We start from the raw sequence: 18,417 nt of genomic DNA, 5'->3' as shown, positions 1-18,417 counted from the left end.
TTAATTAAGAACCATTACATGTAAGCTCACCAGCGGTTCTTGAGCACCATGACAGGGAGCAGTAGAGACCGTCGAGGTTGCCTAGCACCGTGGGAAGGCGAAGGTGCACAGTGTGTTCTGAATCCACACAATAATCAGTCTTCAAGAGAACCATCCAAGGAATTTCCTTTTCTTATTAAACCCAATCAACCTAGATAGAAGACATGAAAATCCTTCAAGAATAGAATTGCACGGTAATACACATTATGCATTACAGCAGTGAGTGGAGCCATATATATATATTCTAGAAGTTACAAAGAAAAATAATTAATTAAGCTGGAAAATGAACAGATCAACACTTCCTGTAAGGCTGCAACTCCCCCAATTGACAGATTGTATTGTACTGCTGAATATGATGAACATGAGAAAGGAGAGAGTTATGTCGCCACTCCGGCGTCGACCAAGTCGTCCACCTCATCCATCTGACTGACAGTGCCCGCCGACCGCGACGCCCATATGCGGGGTAGGCTGGTTAAATACCTCTTCTAGTTGTACCTTGGAGTCAATATAACTGCAATCTTACATGGATAGATGCAGTCCGACCCAGCAACACCCGCCCTCCTCTCGCTAACCCTGTGAGAAGAACATGCGGAACAATTAGAGATTGAGTTCAGACTAGAGGAATAGAGAGAAATTACTATACCATGGGGTACGGAGCACAGGAGCCGGGCAGGCATAAAACACAAGTCCACCATCACCCATAGGAAAGGAAACGGGAGGTGGCTCCTAGCTAGGTGAGTTTTACCGTTAACTAATATATATTTTCCATGTTTATGTTATTTATTCTTGCAGAAGGCTGTTGGAGCAGCAGCTCACCTCATCTTTCTTGGTCCCTGGCGGCTGGTGTGGTTTCTTCTCTCTTAGGGTTAGCTCTCCTCCAGCTCCCTCCTTTTATAGGTCAGCACACACATGGGCTTGGGACACTTGGGCCAGAAACATGTCCAGTGTTCAACACTCCCCCTCAAGATGGATGATAGATATCTATCAATCTCATCCTGTCACATGTCAAGTTGCATTCCCTTGTTCCCAGTCCCTTTGTCAAGCAATCAGCAATCTGCTTCCCAGAACTGATATGAGTAAGGCTGATGATCCCAGCATCAAGTTTCTCCTTATTGAAGAAGCGATCAATTTCCACACGTGTCACACCAAGCTCTCAAGGGTCCCTTTCTCAGAAGTTTCAACTCGCTCAGGAGATGCTTCACCCAAAACATCTCACACGCCCCTTTAGGTAAAGCTCTGTATTCAGCTTCTGTCGTTGATCTAGACACAATTGTTTGTTTCTTGCTTCTCCATGACACCAGATTTTCTCCCACAAACACACGATAGTCTGACATTGATCTTCTATCATCTCAATAGCCAGTCCAATCAGAGTCACTATAGCCATCCACCTCAAGGCGTCCACTCTTTGCAAACCACAACCCCTTTCCCGGAGTTCCCTTCAAGTATGTCAAGATTCTGTGCATTATATCAAGATGCCCACTCCTTGGTTCATGCATGTATTTGCTCACCACACCCACGGCATATGTAATGTCAGGCCTGGTATGACACAAGTACAAGAGTCTGACAACCAATTTATGATAATTTTCCTTATTCACTAGCTCACCTGATTGTGCAGTCACTTGATGATTTTGTTCAATTGGGGTAGGGGCTGCACGACATATCATCATGCCCATGTCACTCAAGAGATCTAGGGTGTATTTTCGTTAACATAAAGATATTCCCTTCTCTGTCCGAGCCACTTCTATGCCAAGGAAATATTTTAGGTTGCCCAAATATTTCACCTCAAACTCCTTGATCAGACACTCATTCAATCTCTTTATTTCCTCTTGGTCATCTCCAGTGATGATAATGTCATCCACATAAACTACAAGAATGGTGATCCTCCGCTCAGCGTGTCTATAGAACACCATGTGGTCACCATTGCATTGACCATACCACATACCACACACAGCTCGTCTAAACCTATCAAACCATGCCTTTGGAGATTGCTTCAGACCATACAAGGATTTCTTCAGCCTGCATACTTTTCCCTTGGTCTGTGGGGTATCAAAACCTGGTGGTATCTCCATATACACTTCTTCCTGCAGGTTACCATGTAAGAAGGCATTCTTGACATCTAATTGATGCAACTTCCACCCAAAGTTAGCAGAACATGAAACCAATATTCTTATTGTGTTCATCTTCGCCACTGGAGCAAACGTCTCATCGTAGTCAATTCCATAAGTTTGAATAAACCCTATAGCGACCAATCTTGCCTTATACCTTTCTACCTTCCCTTCAGGATTCTGCTTCACAGTATAGATCCACTTACAACTCACTGCCTTTTTCCCTGCTGGCAGTGTGGTTAGCACCCATGTCTTGTTTTTCTTCCGTGTTTCCAACTCTTCTATCATCACTTCGCGCCACTTCGGATCTTGCTTTGTTGTCTTCTAATCATTTGGAATTGACACGGTTTGTAGAGAGGCCACAAAAGCTCTATAGGAAGGAGACAAATCCTTGTAAGAAACAAATTCGCTAATGTCATGTTCATCAGAAACAATTTGTAGAGCATGCATTTCGCAAAGAGCCTTCCTTGTCACTTCACCCTTTTTGGCTGCTTCACGTGTCTCCTTTCGCAATGCAATTGGCATATCCAAATGAGCTGCTAGCACTGTCTTGTTGCTCCCCCTGCACATGTGGCTACTGTCCCAGTGTGTCAGATGAGCTCACATCACTACCTTCCTGCTCCCCCTGCACATGTGGCTGCCATCGAGTGTACACACTTGGAGATTCTGCGGCCACTGATCCTGAACAGGAACAGGAACCTGGGGATAATCAAGCGGAATCGTACCCACTACTGATTGACCTGAACCTGCACATCACCATCAGGTTTAGTACCCATAGAATTGCCCTTAGTGCGAGACACTACTTTCTCCCCCTCATGACCATCTTGCAGAGAGTGAAGTTGGTCAAGTTCTGCAAACAACAAGCTCAGATCAGTTTGTTCACCATATAATGGCTCGGATTACCTGAAGGTGGCATCCATACTTACAAACATGCATTTCGCAGAGGGACACCAACATTTATACCCATGCTGACAGAGGAATAACCAACAAAAACACATTTTACTGCTCGTGGGTCTAACTTCCCAATCGATGGTTATGATCCCGAACAAAGCATGTACTGCCAAATAATTTCGGAGAGACAACAAACTTATTTTTCCCAAACAAAAACTCGCATGGGGATTTTATACCGAGTATCCTGGAGGGTGTCATGTTAATAAAAAAAGTGGCTGTCATGACTACTTCACTCCACAGGAACTTGGGCACAGTCGTTGTGTACATCAGCGAGCGAGCTACTTCCAAAACGTGTCTATTTTTTTGCTCTGCCACACTGTTTTGGGGAGGGGTATCTGGGCAAGTCGTTTGATGAAGAATACCTTGTTAAGACAAGAAGGCCCCAAAGGTGGTGTTCAAATACTCCGTGTCATTGTCAGTACTGAGCACCTGCACCTGTACTTAAAACTGGTTCTTTACATATGCATGGAAGTTATGAAAACAGTGAAACACCTCATCCTTGTGGCGCATCAAATAAACCCAAGTCATACGAGAATAGCAGTCAATGAAGGTAACAAAGTACTTCATTCCATTCACTGACACCACTGGGAAAGTCCATACATCTGAATGAATAAGCATAAAAGGAGATATGCTCGTAAGCCCCTTACTCACATATGAGGATCTTGTATGTTTAGCATATTCGCAAGCATCACATGTTAACTTGCCCTTTCTTATTCCACACATAATATCAGGAAATATTCTACTCATCTTATCGAAAGACACATGCCCCATCCTACAGTGATGGATCATAGCCTGTTTTTCCTTGTCCTCCATGGTTGCAGCATACACCAACTCTGATTGCACCCCTTTTTCCACATACCAGAGCCCCTTACGCCTAGTGCCAGTCCCAACCATCTGCCTCGTCTCCCGCTCCTGAATCACGACACCAAACTTGTTAAGAGTCACACTACAGTCTATGTCATCAATTAGAGCACTCAGGGAGAGCAAATTAACAGGAAACGCTGGGACATGTAAAACAGATGACAAAGAGATGTTTGAAGTGCACTTTACTATGCCTTCTCCAACAACAGGTTGTTTTGTACCATCAACAGTTTGAATGGTGCCTTTGCGAGTAGGAGGAAGCTTAATGTAAGACTCAAACACACCGAATTTACCTGCAACATGCTTAGATGCGCCAGAGTCTAGAATCCATCCTGTATCATTCTCATTAGTAGCAAGGGATGCCTTTTCAGAATTACCTTCATCCGTGGAGACCAAGTTAGCAAAGTTTCCATAGGCAGCACCATCCACTTCTGCATTCTTTGACATTCCATTGTCCACTTCAGTCGCCATGTGTGCACTCTGACCACCGGAGTTTCCGGTGTGTCCTCCTCTACCTCTAGCAGTTTGACGTCCTGAGTATCCACCTCTACCTCCTGCCATCCTGCTACTTTCCCCTCTATTATGTTCCCTGCCTCTACCACGAGTTGGGCAGTACCACTTCAGGTGACCAGTCTCCCCACAAATGAAATAGTCCCTAGTCTCTTTTCACTCTCTATGCTCGGTCACGACAAACGTTGGAGCTGATACAACTTTCTCATCTGCTGGTTCCAGAGAGAGCCACACCTCCTCTTGAGCCATTGCTGCAATAGCCTCGTCAAGAGTGGGCAAGAAGGTGTGGTGCGGCAGATATGCCTTTCTGCCATCAAAGCACTTACTTAGCCCCTCCAAAAACTTGAGCACACGCCTGCGTGCTATCCACTTGTGCCCTGACTTGATGGAGGCTGCATCATAGAGTTCGAGAGGGTCACATTTATTCTGATCAGCCCATAAGGCTTGCAGCTCTGCCACATATGCCATCACTGTCATGTCCCCCTGGTGGAGATGGGGAATCTTCGCATCAATCTGAGCAATGAGGATGACATTGCCCTTACCAGAGTACTGGATGGATAATGTCGTTGCCTATTCGACGGTACCTCGGAGGAGGGATCCTCACGAGGGGGAGAAGAAGTAGGGGCCATAGGGCGGAGTGCACTCGGGACGGTGGTACGCGATTTACCCAGCTTCGGAACACCTGCACGAGGACAGGTGACAAGGTATTGACTTGTCAATGCCTATGGATTGTAGGCTAGGGTTTAGTTAGAAGTAGAGGGTAAGTAGATCTCGAAGGTTTCAGCCGAAAAGTACTCGACGACTATGAAAACTAGGGTTTGCAGACAATGATTCGATTGATTCTTCGTCCCTCGACTCCCCTTTATATAGGAGGTGAAGCCGAGGGATTCGTGCTATACAAGTTTACAGAGTCCGGGACGGTTTCTAACTCATCCCGCCAGATTACAAACAACACTTCCTATTACAACTCTATCTTTCCTTAGTAAATCTTGGGCTCCCGAATCTTCTTATTCTTCGGGTATTGGGCCTCCAGTAAACCCCGGGTACCATCTTCGGCAGGCCCATTTGGGATGCCTATGTCAGTAGCCCCCGAGATTTTGCTTGAATCGTAGAGTCAGGGAAAATCTCCATTGTTTATTTTTACTCGAAAGCTTTAACCTTTTATATTTCTTCACATAAAATTCTATATTGTACAGGGATACTGGTAATTGGGGCTAGTTCATCTGACGGATCAGGTACTAGTTAACTGCTCTAGTGGCAATCCGCAAAAACCTACTTCAAAATCACGTCCCCGGACATGATCTCGGGATACTGGTGTAAACGTCGACAGGTGCCGCTTAAGGTCTTACCATTACGTCGAGTCCCGAGTCAAATTTATCGGGTACCTAACGCGTCCGTTAGGATTTTCTTCGTATCTGTTGATACGGATAAAAGTAGCAGAGCTTGATCTTTGGCGATGCCACGCCAATGCACGGATCTGGGGTCTTACCTTCGCAAATTTGCGGCATTCAGAAATTGATCGCAACTTCGGCGTTCTGAGAATATATTGTCGAGTGCTTTTCCGGCTGTTGGAATGGCACATTTTATCGAGTCACATATGACTTATATTGTTCTCCCGATGGGAGTATATGTAGAGTTAATTATAACTCGAAATATACTCTCTTGTTTTTCTATTTTTGTTAATTTCATCGGGCACGCGAACAGCGTTCCCGATGGGAGTAGCCCCCGAGGCTACAACCAAGAACTTGTGCTTGGTTGTAGGCTCAACATTTTAATCCACCTTGTCGCTATATTTTCATTACTTCCCAATATGATCTCTTTCTTCTTCTCTCTTTTTTTTTATCTCTCGGGTGCGCGAACAGCGCTCCCGATGGGAGTAGCCCCCGAGGCTACAGCCAAGGACTTTGTGCTTGGTTGTAGGCTCCCGCAATTTCTATATTTGTCATACTCGGAAATTTACTTTTGTCCGAAGTAGCCCCCGAGCGTTTGGGCAAAAACTTGTTTTTGATCAAAAGCTCCCGAAGTATTGAATAATTCTTCTTTGTCGCCAATCTTCTTTTTATTTTTCTTGTCGACATTCTTCCCTTAATCAAATTTACTTCATCCTTGACGAGTAGTCGTGATTTTTCTGCCCTGTGGGTCCATTGCTCCCACCACGTTGACACGTCGTGCAAGTGGGGGACACACGTCCTCCACTTTTTCTGGCGCATGTACGGTAACGCCTATCTCAGTAAAAATACCTTTTTACCCTTGTTTCTAGAAGATCTATTCTCACCACACGATTTCTCCATCCAACGGCACGCTGCTTCACCCGATTCTTATATAAACCTTTCTTCAACCTCCGTTCATCCCTTCGCTTGCGCCGCTCATCTGTTCCCCTTCGCAAAACTTCTCCTGCGCCCGAATCTCTCCAAGCTTCCGCACTCACAGACCTTACTCTGCCCATTGCCGTTGATGCCACCGCGCACGCGACTCACTCGCCACAGCACTCCGGAATCCAAGATGGCTGCCGAGGATCTTGAGTGGGAGAGATCCAAAATCTCCAATCAGGACACCAACATGCTGAAGAGGCTTGGCCTCATGAAGAAGGAGGACGCCATCCGCTTCCCCAGCGAAGAAAGCTACCCCAAGCCTCCAATGGAGTATCGGGTTAGTTTTGTTGATCACTTAATCCGCGGCCTTTCGACCCCAATCCACGATTTCCTCCGCGGCCTTCTTTTCGTTTATGGGATTCAACTGCATCAGTTGACCCCTAATTCCATCCTTCACATTTCTATTTTCATCACGCTTTGCGAATGTTTCCTCGGAATCCCTCCCAATTGGGCTCTGTGGAAACGCATTTTCTGCCTCCGCCGCAATGGCTCTCACAACGTCACTTATAACATAGGTGGCGTTGTTATCTGTGTTCGTACTGATGTCGATTATTTCGACGTCAAATTTCCTGATTCTGTCCAAGGATGGCGCAAAAAGTGGCTCTACATTCACGAAGAAAGCGCCAACTCCGTTGAACACAACATAGTTCCTTTTGACGGAAGTGCCAGAATCCAGCGCCGCCGCTCCTGGGATGCCGAAGTTTCTGAAGAAGAGAAAAAGGCGACAGAGGCACTCATGTCTCGTATCCATCAGCTGCAAAACACTCGAGGCAAAGAGCTGTCTGGTGTTCAAATCACTGCCTACTTCCTTAGGATTAGGGTGCAGCCTCTTCAGGCTCGCAAAAATCCCCTCTGGACGTATTCTGGTGAAAACGACGCCAATAGAATCTCCGACGATCTTTCTGCAAAGGACTTGGAGAAGTTGATCCGAAGAGTTTCCCGCTTGGCCAAAAAGGATCCTATTCCTTCCGCTTGTCGCGTGGAACCATACAGCTCCGCCAATCCTCTCCCCGAGGTATTTTGCCTTCTCGAGTTTCTATATTGTTCCGAATTTGCCCTGCATCTCATTGTATTTGTGTCACTCTAATTTTTCTTTTGTCGCTGTTTTCTTGCAGAACCATCCTACTATGACTTCCCTTCCTCCTCTTCCTGAGGATGGAGAAGTCGAAGAACGGGGCATCGTTGCCGAAGATACCCCAGGTTCTTCTATTCCTGAAAGTGAAGTCGCGGGTTCCCACAAATCTGCGGCTTCCCATGAAAAGGAAGTTGAATCTGAGGCCAGTGAATCAACGCAATCCCTTCCTCCTGCAGTTTCCCCAAAGAACAAAAGGAAAAGGCATGATGCCGAGGATTCTGGCACTTCTAAGGCTGAAGAAGCTGGTCCTTCTAATCCGAAGGCAACTTACGATCCTTATGTTGAATCCCTCATCAGCTCGTAAGTCACCTATCTCGCTATATTTTTGTACTCGAAATATTTATCTTGTCGTGCTTTTTATACTGCCGATTTTTTGATCAATCAGTGATGAGGAGGAAGAAGTACCAGTTACTGACGTGGCTCCTCGAACAAGCACATCACGTACTGTACTTGCCTCAGACACGCTAGTTGAAGGAGAAGAAACGTCGCCTCCTCAACAAGACGTCGTCACCACTACTCCGCCATCAAGCCCCCGTGTCCCTTCACCAAAAAGGGCAAGGGTTGAAAAGATTGTTGATCCTGCCCCTCGGTTGGGCGGTTAAGTCGACTCTGCTCTTAGATGATGTAAGTCTGTCGACATCTATATTTTCCTTATTTTATTTTTTCACACCTTTTCTCTTTTTCATGCCGATGTTTCTCTTACTGTGTTCACGCTGAACAGCCTATGATCAAGGATCTTCTCCGCATCGGGTCCCAATTTATTGGGTACCGTGAATATGCCGCCAGAGCCGAAGGTAACGACTTTTATACTTGCTATTTTGCACTGACTTTCTATTCCTGTTGCTTGTCGCTATTTTTTGATCTTTCTTTTCTTTCTTTTTCATATCTCGACAGAAAAACTTTCAGAGGCCAACGAACGTGTCGACGCACTTGCTCAAAAACTCGAGCAAAGTGAGGCGGCTCGCAAGAAAGCTGAACTTGCTGCTAGCAAAGCCAAGGCCGAGGTTGATGAAGCCAAGGTGAAAGCTGCTAGTGTCGAGGAACTGCAGAGAAGGCTCAAAGATGCCGAATCTGCCTTAGATGAGCAGAAAACTGCACAAACTGTGCGTGAACAAGAGATCATCAAGCGTCTGAAGTCGCAAAGTCGACGTACGCTGAGTAATATCATCAACCCCTTCTATTGTACTTCCTGTTTCTTGGTTTTTGACTAATGGTTTGTCTCGTGTGGCAGCCCAAACAAACCAAGATTTTGATCTGGAGAATCCCGTCAATGACCCTCTCCTTGATGCACTTTCTCTTCTGGAGTTCCATGGGCGCGAAATTCGTGAAGGCGTGGCCAATGCCAGTGCGAGTTTGTCGGCGTTGTTCCCCTACTTCTTCCCGAAGAAAGAGGAACCTTCGACTTTCCTTGCCCTTGCCAAGCTTTTCAATTCGTCGGAAGACCTGGGATTGAAGATGCGTCAGGAGAATATGAAGGTTCTTTGTCGAGAGTACTGTTGCCCTGGTTGCTGATAGCCAACAGACGCTTGATTGGATGAAGGTTGGCGACACCAGCCAGATAGAGCATTCGAGATGGAGGTCGCTGATCAAGGCAGCCAAGCCCAACACGAAGAAGATCTTGGCGTATCTGGGGATCAAGCCAGCTTCGACTCCTAGCTCCTCGAGGCCGGAGGTCTAGTTGCATGCCTCCTTGTTTCTTTTTCTGTTTCTTTTGCTTTTGTTGCCAAAATAGTTGTTTTGGCGACATTCATTTCTTTAGCTCTACTGTAGTGCCCTTGTAATGATTCCAAGAAATTAATGAAAAACTCTATCTGTCATTTGATGTTGTCTTGTCTAAATTTCAGTTGATATTTGATAACTATACTCCAACTTCCGCTCCTGCCAATGTATCGCCTTCTTCTCGTGCGAGGAGAGCTTTTGCCGATATCGCACTGTCGACGATACCTTGTCGCAAGAACTGGATGAACTTCGGCAGCAACTTCAGTATGCGAAGAAGCAAACACTTGTGATGATGGAGCAATCTCGTAAGTCATCTGAAGCCGAAAAAATTGCTCTTCAACAATCTCACGAAGCCGTGGCTGCTAAGGAAATTGCTGCTTCCGAGGCTGAAAAGGCAACTACTCGAGAAAATTTCATGCTCGAATTAATGAATGAAGCCAGTGCAGATATGTCGGGTATGCCTGTTTCATCCGCTGATATTCTTTATCTTCATGCTATTGTTTCTTAGAGGTTTCCACTTCTTTGTTTTGATAGGTGCCTTTACTGATGCTGCCGAGGAGGAGAGGGTAAATGCTAGGACAACCCTCCTTGTTAATCTTTCCCTGGACCATGGTTCTTTGTTTTGGGCTACCCCAGAGAGGACCCGCCAAATTGTCAGATTTCAAGATCGCGCCTCTCAAACTCGCGATTTCCTTGACTTCTGCACCAAGACTTTGTCCATGGTTTACAACTCCATGTTTCCTCGGAACGTCCAGCCAAAAACTCTTCCTGACTTGATGGAAAGGTTCAGGGATGCTCGCAGTATCCATGATTTTGTCAGAGCTCAACTGGTAGCTGGCGCCAGATTTGCTCTTATCATGCTCCAGATCTGCCACTCGAAGCTTGACCTTACCCAGGTTGTCGAAAAGGTTCACCAAAAAGTAAAACGTCGGAGAGTTGGTGTTGACAGGATTAACACGAAGGTTACGCCTATAGCCGAAGAAATGATTGAGGACCTACTTCGGATGGATGCCGACTTTTTTGCCGATGGCCATTATGCCGATTTTCTTGGTGCTGCTCCTGAGGAAAACAGGGTTACTCTTGATGACATATTGAATCAAGACTAGTTATTTTCTTCTTGTAGATATTTTTTCTTTGTAATCCATGACTATATTGTAAAGCAATCATTATATTTCTCTGTTTGTTTAGCCCCCGAGTGTTTCGGTGACTCTTTACTATATTTGTATACTTGCGAGGTTTTGAACCAAGGCATTTATATATTTAAGGCGAATATGAGCCCCCGAGCTTTTTATTGAGTACTATTTTGTATTTTTGTTGACTCACGAGGTATTTGAATACCAAGGCAAGTTTTTTCTTTTGTCGATGAACTATATTGAAATTCGTCGGAGCGAAGACTTTAGTCATGTCGATAAAGAAGAAAAGTTATATTGTCACTATCTTTATTATATTGCAGCACCGCGAGCCCGCCTCATTAAAAACCTTCTCCGGCCCCACTCGGTGCCCCGAAAAAGGAAAAGAGTGCGTCTGAAAACTCGCGGGCGTTTCAGTACATTGAAGCTTTACAAAGACTATATTTTGACTCTAGGCGTAGAAACGCCTAAGTTGCGCCACGTTCCAGGGGTTTGGCTCCTCCACCCCTGTCTTCTTGTCCTTTATTCTGTATGCTCCTCCTCCAATTACTTCCGTGACAATGTAAGGGCCAAGCCATGGTGACTCGAGTTTTTCATGACTTTTTTGCGTGAGCCGAAGAACTAGGTCTCCCACCTGAAAAGATCTTGGCCGCAAACGTTGACTGTGGTAATTCTTCAAGTCCTGTTGATATTTGGTTACCCGAGATAATACTTCATCTCGAGCTTCATCAAGTGCGTCGACGTCGTCTTCTAGCGCTCTTCTCGACGTTTCTTCATCATATTCACCGACACGTGGAGAGTTGTGCTCTATCTCGATTGGTAGTACTGCCTCTGCTCCATGAACCAGGAAAAACGGAGTTTCCTGCGTTGCTGTGTTTGGTGTTGTTCGGATGCTCCACAACACGCTTGGTAGTTCTTCTGGCCAGGTATGTCGAGCTTTTTCCAGTGGTCCTAACAATCGCTTCTTGATACCATTGCAGATGATGCCATTGGCTTTCTCGACTTGCCCATTGGTTTGAGGATGTGCAACTGACGCAAAGTTCAGCTTAATACCCACCTCTTCGCAATAATCTTTGAATTCATGGGATGTGAAGTTACTGCCGTTGTACGTGACGATCTTTGTGGGGCACTCCAAATCTGAAGACGAGGCCTTTTACGAATTTTATCGCGGATGCTCCATCTGGTGAATTTATCGGCTTCGCTTGTCCACTTTGTAAACTTATCGACGCCTACTAGCATGTACTCCTTTCCTCCTGGCCAGGATTTGTGTAACTTACCCACCATATCAAGTCCCCATTGAGCAAAAGGCCATGACAATGGTATTGGTGCTAGCTCTGCTGGAGAGTGGGGTTTTGCGGCAAACCTTTGACACGCGTCGCAAGTTCTTACTATGTCCTTGGCGTCCTCGATTGCTGTCAACCAGTAGAATCCTGCCCGAAAAACCTTGGCTGCAATAGCTCGACTACTTGCGTGGTGGCCACATATTCCTTCGTGTACATCCTTCGAATTATTCTTCCTTCTTCAGGTGTGACGCACCTTTGCAAGACGCCCGAAATACTTCGCTTATACAATTCTCCCTTGACCACCGTGAAAGCTTTGGAGCGTCGAATTACTCGCCTTGCTTCAACTGGATCGTCCGGTATTTCTTTCCTAAGGATATATGATATGTACGGCTGCATCCACGGTATCTGTATCATCATGACCAAGTCCTGATCTTCTTCGTCTTCTTGCTTTTCCTTGGCAGCCCCCGAGGGTTTCTTCTCCTTCTTTTTTGACTTTGTTGGCTTAGTGGATCTCTCTGTTATCTCTTCCCCGAGAATACACAGCGGGACCGGAAGGCACTGTGACCCGATGTTTGCAAGAACGTCGGCTTAAGTCGTTGCTCAACCTGCTAATATGATTTACTTCGCATCCATCGAATAACTTCTCAAGCTCGTTGTACACCTCCTTGTATGCCATCATGCTATCATTGACTGCATCACATTGGTTCATAACTTGCTGAGCCACCAACTGTGAGTCGCCAAAGATTTTTAATCGAGTTGCTCCGCAGGCTTTCGCCATTTTCATCCCGTGTATGAGAGCCTCATATTCTGCTTCATTGTTAGATGCGTTAAGGAACGTCATCCGGAGGATGTACTTCAATTTGTCGCCTTCAGGTGATATGAGTACTACTCCTGCGCCAGCTCCTTCTAGTCTCTTGGACCCATCAAAGTTCATGGTCCAAGTTCTTGATAAATCTGGAGGTCCTGTATTTTGCAACTCCATCCATTCTGCGATGAAGTCAGCGGTATTTGCGATTTTATTGCTTTTCTTTTTTCATACGTGATGTCCCGAGGAAAGTTCTATTCCCCAAAGGGAGACACGACCCGTAGCTTCCGGGTTATTCAGTATATTTGACAAGGGAGCTTCATTGACCACTATGATCGGGTGTGCCGAAAAATAGTGGCGCAATTTTCGTGCTGTCGTGAACACTCCATATGCTAGCTTTTGGTACTGAGGGTACCTTTGCTTTGAAGGTGACAAGACTTCGCTCACGAAGTATACTGGCCGCTGCACTCCATGGATTTTCCCTTCTTCTTCTCTTTCGACAACTAATACCGTGCTAACCACTTGAGGCGTGGCTGCAATATATAGCAGGAGAGGTTCCTTTTCCTTTGGAGCCACCAGGATTGGTGGTGTCGAGATTTTTCGCTTCAGATCCTCGAAAGCTCTGTCGGCCTCTTCGTTCCACTGGAATTTATCTCCTTGTTTTATCAGCGCATAAAATGGTAACGCTTTTTCTCCTAACCTAGCGACGAACCTGCTCAAAGCTGCGACTCGCCCAGTTAGCTGCTGTATTTCTTTCAACTTTGTTGGCTTTCTCATTGTTACTATGGCTTGTATTTTGTCGGGATTTGCTTCAATCCCTCTTGCCGAAACTAAAAACCCCAGAAGTTCTCTATTTGGGACGCCAAAAGAACACTTCGTCGGGTTCAGTTTGAGGCAGAATTTGTCGAGGTTGTCAAAAGTTTCTTTGAGATCCTCGATCAGCGTTGTCCCCTTTTTTGATGTTATGACGACATCATCGATGTATACTTGCACGTTTTTCCCGATCTGTGTTGCTAAACACTTCTGCATCATCCTCTGATACGTTGCTCCCGCATTTTTTAGACCAAAGGGCATTGTCTTGTAGCAAAACACGCCGTAAGGTGTAATAAACGCTGTCTTGGCTTCATCATCTTCTTTTAATCTGATCTGGTTATAACCAGAGTATGCATCCAAGAAGGAAAGACGTTCACAACCTGCCGTGGAGTCGATAATTTGATCGATCCTTGGGAGGGGAAAGTGATCCTTGGGACAATGTTTATTGAGACACGTAAAGTCGACGCACATGCGAAGGACTGTCGTGTTTTTCTTCGGCACCATCACTGGGTTAGCTACCCATGTGGCTTCTGTAGATATTTCTCTGATAAAACCAGCCTCTTCGAGTCGATTTATTTCTGAAAGCATGGCTTTGCGGTTTGGTTCCGAAAAACGCCGCAGAGGTTGTCTGATTGGTTTCGCCGTTGGATCCAAATTTAGGTGGTGCTCGGCAAGTTCCCTGGGTACTCCTGGCATGTCAGCTGGACACCATGCAAAGATTTTCCAGTTCTCACGGAGGAACTTGACGAGCGCGCTTTCCTATGCGATATCCATGTCGTTTGCTATAGATGTCGTCTTTTTTGGATCTGTCGGGTGAATCTGCACCTCCTTAGAATTTTTCTCTGTGTTGAAAGTTGATTCTTTATTTGGTCTTCCAACGTCTGGCAGTACGTCGTAATCAGTCATGCTTTTTGACGCCAAGTACTCAGCTTGCATCCCGAAAGTTTACGCCAACTTTGTGAAAATCCTTGTCGCACTTATCGGCTAAGGCAAAGCTTCCCCTGACTGTGATTGGTCCTTTTGGTCCGGGCAACCTCCACAACAGGTATGTATAGTGTGGCACTGCCATAAATCGAGCATATGCTGGTCGTCCCAACAGAGCGTGATATTGTGATGGAAAATCGACAACTTCGAACTCGAGCCTTTCGATTCTATAATTTTCTCGGGTCCCAAACTGAACGTCAAGATTGATCTTTCCCAATGGATAACTTGGTTTCTCCGGTGTGATGCCGTGGAACCCTGTGTCTGTTGGTTTCAAGTTTGCTAAGGATATGTTCATCTTCCTCAATGTATCTGCATACATGAGGTTCAAGCTGCTGCCGCCGTCTATGAACACTCGAGAGACATCAAATCCTGCGATAGCTTCTTGGCAGAATAAGTGCTGACTGCCTCGGTCGAGGAACTTGCTGCGGATGATCCGCTATTGTGAAGCCGATATCTTGTCCTGACCAATTAAGGTACTCAACTGTTGGTGGAGGCATTTTCTCTGCCATAAACACCTGTCGTGAGATTACTTTTTGAGCTCTATTGGACGGCCTTCCCTTCTGAATCATCGACACTGCTCCGTTGGAGTTAGGATCAACATAGGGTGGTGGTGCAGGTGCTGCCGCTATTCTTAGCTGGTGTCGATTGTCCTCTGTAATCGCGGGAGGTGGCGGTAGATGAACTTCGCTCCTAGGCTCCCGAGGGTTTCTCTGTGCTGCTCGAGCGTGAGCATTTTCTGCGTATCTGAACATTGCTGAAAATTTCGACGGTCTTTGCAGTGCCCTGACCGTCTTTTCCCGTTCTTTGTCGAGGAAGAAGTGCATCCGGCATGGTCCGTTCAGCATTTCCTCGGGGACACGAAAGGTCTTGGAAACCTCGGCCCACTATTTTGCACATTGCGTGAATCATCCCTATTATCACCTCGCTGTTCACTGCTTCTCTGGTAATCATCTCTGTTGCCTCCTGTATTTGTCCGAAAACCTGCCGAAATTTGTCCTGGAGCGTCGTAGTTTTGGTACGTCCGAGGAAATCTTCGCCTTGGTTGATAGTTTCGACCACGGTCCTCCTCTGGCGACTGTGTCGTTTGTTGTGGACAGCGTCTTCTCCATCTGCCCATTTATTTGCTATCTCCATTAACGCGGATACCGTCCTTGGATTGGTCCTTCCCAAATCCTCGACAAAGTCTCCACGCCCGACTCTGCGACAAACGCATCTATTGCTCTCTCGTCGATATGTTTTCTCACGAGTATTTGATGATATTCCACCTCTGGATGTACTTTCTCATTGGCTCATCTCGGCTTTTGTCGACACGCTCTCAACTCCTCTAACGACGCGGGTTTTTTGCACGTGGATCTGAAGTTCTTGACGAACACGTCCTCGAAACTTTCCCAGCTGTCGATGGATCCTGGAGCGAGTTTCTTTATCCATGATCGTGCGGCACCACTCAGGTGCACCTGGATGCTTTGCATGGCTGTTGCCCTAGTTCCTCCTGTCAGCTTCACCGTCTCCAGATAGTCGACTAGCCAATCCTCTGGATCTTGAAGGCCGTCGAATTTCTTGAAATTATCGGGTAGCTTGAATCCTGAGGGGACTCGAGTTTTTCGGACTCTCCTCGTGAAGCATGGTAAGCCACACATATCTTCGTCATTAAGTTCTGGGGATTGCCGGTGATCCCTTCTGCTCTGCCGCGCTCTGTCGACTCTTGCTTGTGCTGCTGTGTCTCTTGCTCCACTTGGCCCTTGAGTCTTTGCCTATTCTTGCTGCTGCGGGTCGTGGACTATTTTGCCTTGCCGCTCCTTCGGGAGGCGTTGATACGAACGCTGTCCCCATAGCTCCAACTCCTGCTACCGCCATATTGTACAGTGTTTCCCGTGGATCACCTGGAGGTGGTTTAGATGCAAGGATAAAAGCATGTGTCGCCATATACCCAGCCTCTGGTGTCTTAGGGATGATGTTTCCTCTTGTATCTATCGACATAAATGACATGTCGAGGTTTTGGACCAAGTGCTCTCTTTCTGCTTCGGGTATATGTTGCAGCCTTGATCTTGCTCTGTTCCGCGCCTCCCGGTGGCTATCACCCGTAGTTCTAGATTGTCGACTTAGATCTGCCCTTCTCCTGCTGGATGCAGAAGCTGCCTCCTTTCTCCTGTTCAACTCAGCTGTCTGTTTTTCCAATTCCCTGGCAGCTCGTGCGAGCCTATATTGATATGCTTGCAGTTCTTCTGGTGTGGCCGTGGTAGCCATTGGTTCTGTGCCGTTCATAGCTCTCGCGGCTCTGTCCCACGCTGCTTGTGAAAGTTGAACTCTATCTCGCGGCTCTGGCCCGACGTATTTGTTGCCCAGGCCTTGTCGCAGATTGGAGGGATCGACGTATGGATTTCCCAGACTGTCGAAAGCCTCAGATGTTTCCTCTTGATCTTCAATGGCGTAAATTTGATGGTACTTTGTACTCAGATCTACGTTGGGTTTGGTGACATCATCGTTGAGATTGATGAAGACCTTGCCCACTGTGAGAGATTTGTCGATGAAGTCATAACTGTCGACATCGCTTGAGCCATCGCTTATATATGAGTCCGCAGATGACTCAAATGACATGTCGTTGAAGATCTTGGCAAGTTTCTCTCTTGCTCTGATGCTGACGTAGCGTGTCGCCGAGGTTTCTTCTTCTCCTGACTCGTTTGACGATGCATAGCTTGAAAAATCGGAATCGGCTACCGATGATCCCGACGAAATCGGAATCTCGACACGATACGATCCTTCCTTCTCAACGCGAAAGTGGAACCTTCCGAACGTCATCTCCATGGGCTCCGCCAGATACGCATATGCATCCAAACGGGAGGGTGGGTGAGGAATAAAATCGACAAGACCAGTAGCGATCTGTTTACCTCGATCCATTGTGTTGCTTGCAGTTGATGATGTCGAAGATCTTGAGCGTGCCATCGAGATCAGCTCCTTACGCCCCTAGTTCCCACAGACGGCGCCAATTGACAAGGTATTGACTTGTCAATGCCTATGGATTGTAGGCTAGGGTTTAGTTAGAAGTAGAGGGTAAGTAGATCTCGAAGGTTTCAGCCGAAAAGTACTCGACGACTATGAAAACTAGGGTTTGCAGACAATGATTCGATTGATTCTTCGTCCCTCGACTCCCCTTTATATAGGAGGTGAAGCCGAGGGATTCGTGCTATACAAGTTTACAGAGTCCGGGACGGTTTCTAACTCATCCCGCCAGATTACAAACAACACTTCCTATTACAACTCTATCTTTCCTTAGTAAATCTTGGGCTCCCGAATCTTCTTATTCTTCGGGTATTGGGCCTCCAGTAAACCCCGGGTACCATCTTCGGCAGGCCCATTTGGGATGCCTATGTCAACAGGGCCTACTGCTGCTTGTCTGGAATTATCTGGGCGCTTTCGCGTTGTTACAGTGAGTTGTGGTTGTGCCTCTAGGGCTCCCGGGATCCGGCTTATAAAGGCGCACGGATCTAGGGTTTACATGGAGAGTCCTAGCCGGATTACAGATTGCCTAACTACGGTACAATGTCTTGCCATGTACATCAAGGATCTGCCTTCCATATACGTCGTACTGGATCCGGGTTCCTCATGGGCCTCCCTGGATCCGGCTTCCTCCGAAGGTCGGTTCGGATCCGGCTTACTGATCCTGGGCTGGACTTCATCCTTCATGATCAACAGCAACTGGGCCGCCCGATGGG

General features: G+C 46.5%; 1 pseudogene; it reads right to left on the bottom strand.

Moving 5' to 3' along the window:
- Positions 1-524: 524 nt before the first annotated feature.
- The window catches only part of LOC139832596 (uncharacterized), a 98,535-nt pseudogene continuing 80,642 nt past the window's right edge, over positions 525-18,417 (bottom strand).

Source organism: Lolium perenne, chromosome 6 (assembly GCF_019359855.2).
Source record: "Lolium perenne isolate Kyuss_39 chromosome 6, Kyuss_2.0, whole genome shotgun sequence".
NCBI lineage: Eukaryota > Viridiplantae > Streptophyta > Magnoliopsida > Poales > Poaceae > Lolium > Lolium perenne.
This window is presented reverse-complemented; position numbering and strand designations above follow the sequence as displayed.